General features: G+C 36.2%; 1 long non-coding RNA gene across 1 annotated transcript in view; it reads left to right on the top strand.

Moving 5' to 3' along the window:
* LOC106882492 (uncharacterized) overlaps positions 1–6,181 on the top strand; it is a 7,267-nt gene extending 1,086 nt beyond the window's left edge. Inside the window, exon 2 of the long non-coding RNA XR_008264137.1 lies at positions 5,515–6,181. This is a non-coding gene — a long non-coding RNA (uncharacterized LOC106882492). The remainder of the gene's footprint in view (positions 1–5,514) is intronic.
* The last annotated feature ends 744 nt before the right edge of the window (positions 6,182–6,925 follow it).

The raw sequence follows: 6,925 nt of genomic DNA, 5'->3' as shown, positions 1-6,925 counted from the left end.
TTATTATTATTATTATTATTATTATTATTATTATTATTATTATTTTTATTAATATATTATGTTGTTGTTGTTGTTGTTGTTGTTGTTGTTGTTGTTATTATTATTATTATTATTATTATTATTATTATTATTATCATTAATATTATATAACTTCAATATATTGTAGATTAAGGCAAATTTCTATTGCATCATCTGCAAAACCTTCGTGTTGCTGGGATGTATGCTGCATTGTGAATTCTTTTCTCCTGTTGGGAGTGTGCGAACTCTTCCCTGTACTGTGTTGCGTTGGCTTTTTTTTTCTTTGAGGCGTGGAGCTTTCTTTTGTTGTGTTACTGCTTGTATTGTGTGTTGAATGTGTAATGCTTTTCGTTTTCTGGCTTGCTGGTGGGAGTTTATTTCACTGGGCAAATACTGAATAGAGTGTGTCCTGTATTTCTGAGGATTTTTTTTTTAGGTTGTATTATTGGATTGATAATATTTTGGGTAGGATGTGGGTTGTTCCTAGCAAGGTTATTTTTTGGACAGTGTGTAGAGTTGAGTATCCAAGGATAGCTTCTACATTTTTGTTCATATGATTTTTTATCATGCCCAATGCTCCAATTATTATTGGTATTGTATTTACCTTCATGCCCCACATTTTGAATACTTCAATTTCGATGTTTTGTATTTCGATAATTTCTCCATTTCTGTTTTGACAATATTTTCATGAGAAGGGACTGCAATGTCCAAAAGTAAGCAGGAGGTGTTTTCCCCCAATCCTTGACTATTATGTTTGGGCAATTAGATTTTATTTCTTTGTCGGTTTGAACCGGCATATCTCAGAGGATTGTTACCTCATCGTTGTCTTGTACCTTGCTTGACTCATGCTTATACCAGCTGCTGTCAGTTTTGATGTTGTAATGTTGGCATATTAACCAGTGGATATAACTGCTTACTTTGTCGTGTTTGTATACATGTTCAGACTTGGCAAGGACTGGGCAGCCTGAGATGATGTGGTTAACTGTTTCATTGTGCTGGTTGCACACTCTGCATTTGGTGTTGAGGCCTGCTTTAATTATGTTGTTTTTGTAATTGCTTGTAGTCAGGTATTTATCTTGTGTAGGGAGAATCAGTCCTTCCGTTTCGGTTTTTAGTTCAGAGATTTTGAGCCATTGTTGGCTTTTACATAGGCTCACTTCCTCTTTGTCAAGTCTTGCCGGGTATTGGCCATGAAATGATTTTTATTTCCATTTCTACCGCGGTATATTTTGTAATTTAGTTTTAATGTTTTTTGTCTCTCTAACCATTTCTGCTATGTTGTCATCTGAGGTCAGTTTGTTAGTGTATTTTGCTTCTCTTCTGTATTGAGAAAAACATTTTCTTTTTTTTTTCATGTTATTTTACTAAATGCAGTAGTCTTCCGTTCTTTGTTTCTAAGTATTTTGTTAGTCCAACTGTTGTTATTCTATAGTAGCTTTTTAACTGTATCAGACCACGGCCTTCTTCTGAGCGGGGTAGCAATGATCCGTTTGTGTCTGTTTTGGGGTGGTGATTTCGGTACGCTGTTAGTAGTTTTCTGTTTTTTCTGTCTAGGTTTCTCAATTCACTGATCTTCCACTTTACTATGTTAAAGCTGTAATTTATGACTGGTATCACGAGCGTGTTATCTTATTTTTAGCATTAAGTTCAGTGTTTAATATTAGTCTAATTCTTCTGTAATACTCTCTCCTAATTTTCTCTTTCACTTATGTATGTTGTATTTTAGCTGTTTCTTCTTTTCCTAGATATTTGTGTGGGCGGTTGTGGTCTAATTCTCTAATTTCTGTGTCTATGTCGATTGCAGTGTTCTCAGTGTTAAATAACCTACCTCTTCTCAGTGTGACTCTGGCAATTTGTCCAGGCCCATGATCATTCTGATGTCATTGCTGAAACTCTGAACAATTTTGGTAAGGTTTCTCTGTTCCATGATGCTTTTAGCGAAAAGTTTTAGGCTAAAATTACACTAGGAGATAGTTTATTTTTTTGTCCGTAGCACCTATAACCCATGATGGTTTCGTTTAACAAGTTTGTTTGCGGGATCAGAGAAAGGCAGAAAAGCAGGGGTGACAGTGATTCTCCCTCGAAAATCCCTCTTCTTATCGATATAGGATAGGTTTTAATAACTTATGAGTCACTTTTTAACGTTATACTGGTTTTTCAGTTTGCCATTCCATGTTTAATGTATTTTAGTCGTGGTAGGGCTACCTTACTTGTGTGGAGAGGTTCCAGTATCCATGAGTGTGGAACACTGTCGAATGGTTTTTGGTAATCAACCCAAGTCATGTTCAGGTTTGTCTTTCTCCTCTTACAGTCCTCTTTAATTGCTCGGTTTACCAAAAGTTGCTCTTTGCAGTCATACAACCCTCTCGGTACCCTTTTTTGTTCTTCTGGTAAGACATTGTTTCCCAGCTGGTTTATAAGTCAGTTATAGATAACTGATATTATTGTTTTGTAGGATGTTGATATGCGTATTTATTATTATTATTATTATTATTATTATTATTATTATTATTATTATTATTATTATTATGGCAGTGAGCTAGCTGAATCGTTAGCACACTGAACGAAATGTTTAACGGTATTTCTGAGTTTATCAAATTCTTTTGCCGAGATATTATGATTACAAGGTATGCTCATGTCAGTCAATAAACAGACTTTATTGTTTTCCTCTTTCACAACGATACCTGTTTCATTAGCTTTGAATGTCTAGTCTGTAAGTAGAGCAAAGTCCAAAAAAATTGTTACAATTTCTCCCTCAGTTATAGCCTCAGGGTAGTTCTTGAACCATTTGTCAGCAGTTTTGATTTTATAATGCCGACAGATTAACCAGTGTAGATATTGACCAAATCTGTCATGTCTTGATTTATGCTCTGTACGTGCTAAAACATTACACCCAGAGATTAGGTGGTCCACTGTTTCTATCTCATCGTTGCAGTACCGGTACTTTGAGTCTACTCCATTTTTCATCACTATGGCTTGGTAGTTACGGGTCAATAAGCTCTGATTTTGAAGCAACTAAGATAAACCTTTCGCTCTCTGCATTTAGTTCTGAGCTGCGTAGCCACTGATGTGTGTGCTTCTGGTCTACATCAGCTACTGCACCATGGAATTTTTGTCAGTGAACAGGTCGCGGTTTCAAAGCGACAAAAATACTTTGATAAATTAAATATAAATGTTGAAGTGAATCTAATGGTTTTCGTGTGTTTTAAATGGCTTATAAACACCTTCCACGCTGCAATTGTGTTACAGAATGTTATAAGCCAAACGCTGAATTTATACGATTCACCAGCCATCCTTATTTTTCAAAAAACCCAGTGTATATCATATGTTTCAGAAACAAGCGGAAGGGACTTTGATAACAGTGGGTAACAAACTGTTCGGTAGAAATTGGAAGGCACATGATCAGGCGGATTTCGTCGATCAAGACACTTTATCTGTACCCTGTAACATTCAAGAGCCTGGCATTGGGACGAAATTGTAAGAGTTCTCTTCTGATAAAATGTCAGTCGTTACTTATTCTGATGATGGATCTGGAAAGCAGGGAGCTGGATCTTTCTCCGTCCAGGGGTTGATTATTAATGGTCGCTACAGAGCTCTACCGACTCTGCTTGTAGCATCACAAGCAAGAAATAACCTAGCTGACTCGAAAATTACTAGCACTTTCGCTACTAGAAGCAGCAAATAATATCCCGATTAAAATATTATTTGAAAATACTGATTTTGTTATCTCGGACTAAACATCACACAATGTTGAGATTGGAGAGATCGTAGCAGGAAATCTCAGCACAGAACACGTCTGTTTTGCAATGTGCACCCTTCACTTATGTTCAATCGAGTAATAACAACAGTGGAGGGACATCGAGAACGCAATTAGTCGAGACAAAATTTATTCGAATTTTCTTGTAAATGCAACATCGAGCTCATCCAGTGTCACTGTTCAGGCTCTTGACTGCATAACAAGATTAATCAGTCATGATTTTGCTCGCAAGTCATGGAACAAAACTGGTGAATTCGACAAGCACATTCAACCACGGGTTAATCAATTCGTTGCCCTGAAGAATGAACGCTTTAACCGTCTTACTACTTGTGCAATAACTTTGTACGACCCGAATGGTATAGCATCGTATCTGGCGAAATACGAGCATGTTACAAACCAATTAGCTTGTTTCCTTCGATGATTCAAAGATCTGGAGTTCCTCAAAGTCTCGTATTGCACAGGATTGCTGACTGGACTGCACCTTGTCGAACCATTCCTTTCGCTCACCACTTCAGCAAGCACAACCGACTCAAAACTTGTACCTGCTTTCAAACAACTTTATGGTGACCTTTCCAGAGGGGATACAAACCGATTGCTAAATGTACATAGTCCTGCACTCAGTTTTGAATCTTCTAGCAGATTCCAGGAAACCAGATATGATGAAGATATATATTGTTCTGTTGAAGCTATTGCAGCCAAGTGGAAGCCAGAGGTATTACAAGCACTGAAGAGGCTTCGTACAAAGTTAGCGGATGGTTTCCAGAACCAGCAGAGTTCTGTTTAGTTTTGGAAACATCATCAAAGAGTCTCTCCTTGTCTGATAAACATGGAATTAGCTAAACTAGAGAGAGTTCCCATTTATAATCTCGACTCAGAATGCAGTGTGGGATTTATCAACTATGAGTTGAATCGTCGAGGTACCAAGCAACTCAAATTAGCATCTTCCCAAGTTAAATCCAAGTCGGTTGATCTAATTGAATGTCGAGAGTCCGAGGCATTCAGGCAATATATGAAACGCACTAAACGTGGGGGAGAGACCGGAAAGAAGAAAATCTCCAACACTGCCGTGAATAGACGACGAAACCATGGTGTACCGTTTACTAGCAACACTGAGGTAGATAACTATCTCATAGCAAATATACCAGATAAAGGAAAGGTTGATAGGCTGTATTTAGAAATCAGGTTTACTAGAGACATTGCACTTTCTGTGCCAAAAACTAGTGACATTTTCCGTCTTAGACAAAATTATCGAAAACAGTCAATGGAACGATGAATTTATTTGGATAATGTGAGTTGCAAGACAGACTAAGTTTCGCCATATTTTTGTGGTTCGAAGACTTTTAGACAACTTAAACGCTCCCACTTACTGCAGTGTATATTTCAATAGATCGCTTTTGAATTGTGGTCTGTAACCGTGGCAGAGCACAGCGTCGGATATACCACAAAGAATATCCCGATTCCCTCTAACCATTTTATACATGGATACTACCGTATAAGGTGAGCTACGGTGATGAAGAACCCACTCCATACTATTTCTTTCTTTCTTTCTTTTTCTTTCTTTGTTCCTTACTTTATCTTTTTCTTTTTAATCTTCTTTCTCTCTTTCTCTCTCTCTCTCCCTCTCATTCCCTCTCACTCTTTCTTTCTCCTTTCACACCCCCAGTTTTTACCAGCAAATTATGACAATAATTGTTTCGTACTTTTAAGTTATATTAATGTATAATTTCGTTTAATTTCAGGAGCTTTTTGTCAAGTGAGTGGTGTATGTTTGAATATAACATGGCTAAAATGGAATGTGTTCACGCTGAAAGAGATTTGGTAATTGTCATAATGCTCGAAGAACTTCCTGTAGACGTTCTACCTTTGCAATTAAAGCATCAAGTCAAAATGCAGAGTTATATATGTTTTCCGACGGAGAACGCGACGACAAGTGATGTTTTCTGGAAAAATCTAAAAATGTCTATACGAGAAGGTTAATAAGAGTATGATCGATTTAAATTATATGTCAAATTTATAACGGTATCACTGAAAGAATATTTTGTAATTTTCTTCTTTATACGTGTGCATCAAAATTATGAATTTATGTATGTGTGAGAGAGACTGAAATCTTACAGAAAATTGCTATACTGTTCAGTAAATATTTATTACAACCTTTAACTTTAATTAACAAAAATCATGTTGTTTCTTTGTATGCAGTCACAGTCATTTGTATATTTTCAACATCAATATTTCGTTGATCATTGTATAATTTGTTTTATGTGCTAATTGCTTGCGATTGTGTATTATCAATTTAATATAAACACTTGTTCGTAATTTTCTTTCTGTAATATATTTGGAATCGAGGAACCCGTTTTTGCATTGTTTTTCCCACTTCTAATCTGTAACAAATAAAGATTTTACATTTGACAGAGCCCATTCATTTTTTTATCCATATATCACGAATTTTTTATAATCTGTTGAAATTTCAAACAAAACCTGTATATTATCCATGATATAACATCACTCTAGATTCTCAAGCAGAATGTTTTATAGACATTCTTGTGAGGCTCTTGATCGCACCTTAAATGACCCCTGGTAATTTGTGGCAAACTCTGCTGGTTATTACAAAAGTTACACTTGCTAATAAGTTGAATGCATGTCCCAAAGAAACTGTTATTTTGAGACAAGTAGAAAAACAACATCTTTCTTCGAAAATTAGAGTGCCCCTTAATGCAAATATCTCAGCAGCCCAAATTGCAAATATTTTACTTCAAACAGGGGCAATGGTCAGTTTCCAGGCGTCAGCGAGAGTAAAGATTTTATAATTCAAAACACTTGTCGACTAGTATACTAGAAATCTCAAGAAATTCTACTGCAATTTTACCCTAGACCTTTGCGGAATTGCAAAAGCCCAAAGCGGTTTCTGAACATGCATACCCAGATCCTCAAAATGAAATTACATTTCAATAGATAATGATCGAATCCCGGTTTTAGGAACCAAACTCAATGTAGTAATCGTTAACAATAAGACCAGCTATCCAACCGTGTTCCCTGATAATATATATATATATATATATATATATATATATGCATGCATATATGGGTACAAGACGTTACCAACGGTGCAAATAACATAAGATTCGTAAACAACGAGGAAAAATGGAAAGCAGG

This window comes from Octopus bimaculoides, chromosome 1 (assembly GCF_001194135.2).
Source record: "Octopus bimaculoides isolate UCB-OBI-ISO-001 chromosome 1, ASM119413v2, whole genome shotgun sequence".
Lineage (NCBI taxonomy): Eukaryota > Metazoa > Mollusca > Cephalopoda > Octopoda > Octopodidae > Octopus > Octopus bimaculoides.
Note: the sequence above shows the minus strand (reverse complement) of the source record. Positions and strands in the feature narration are given on the sequence as shown.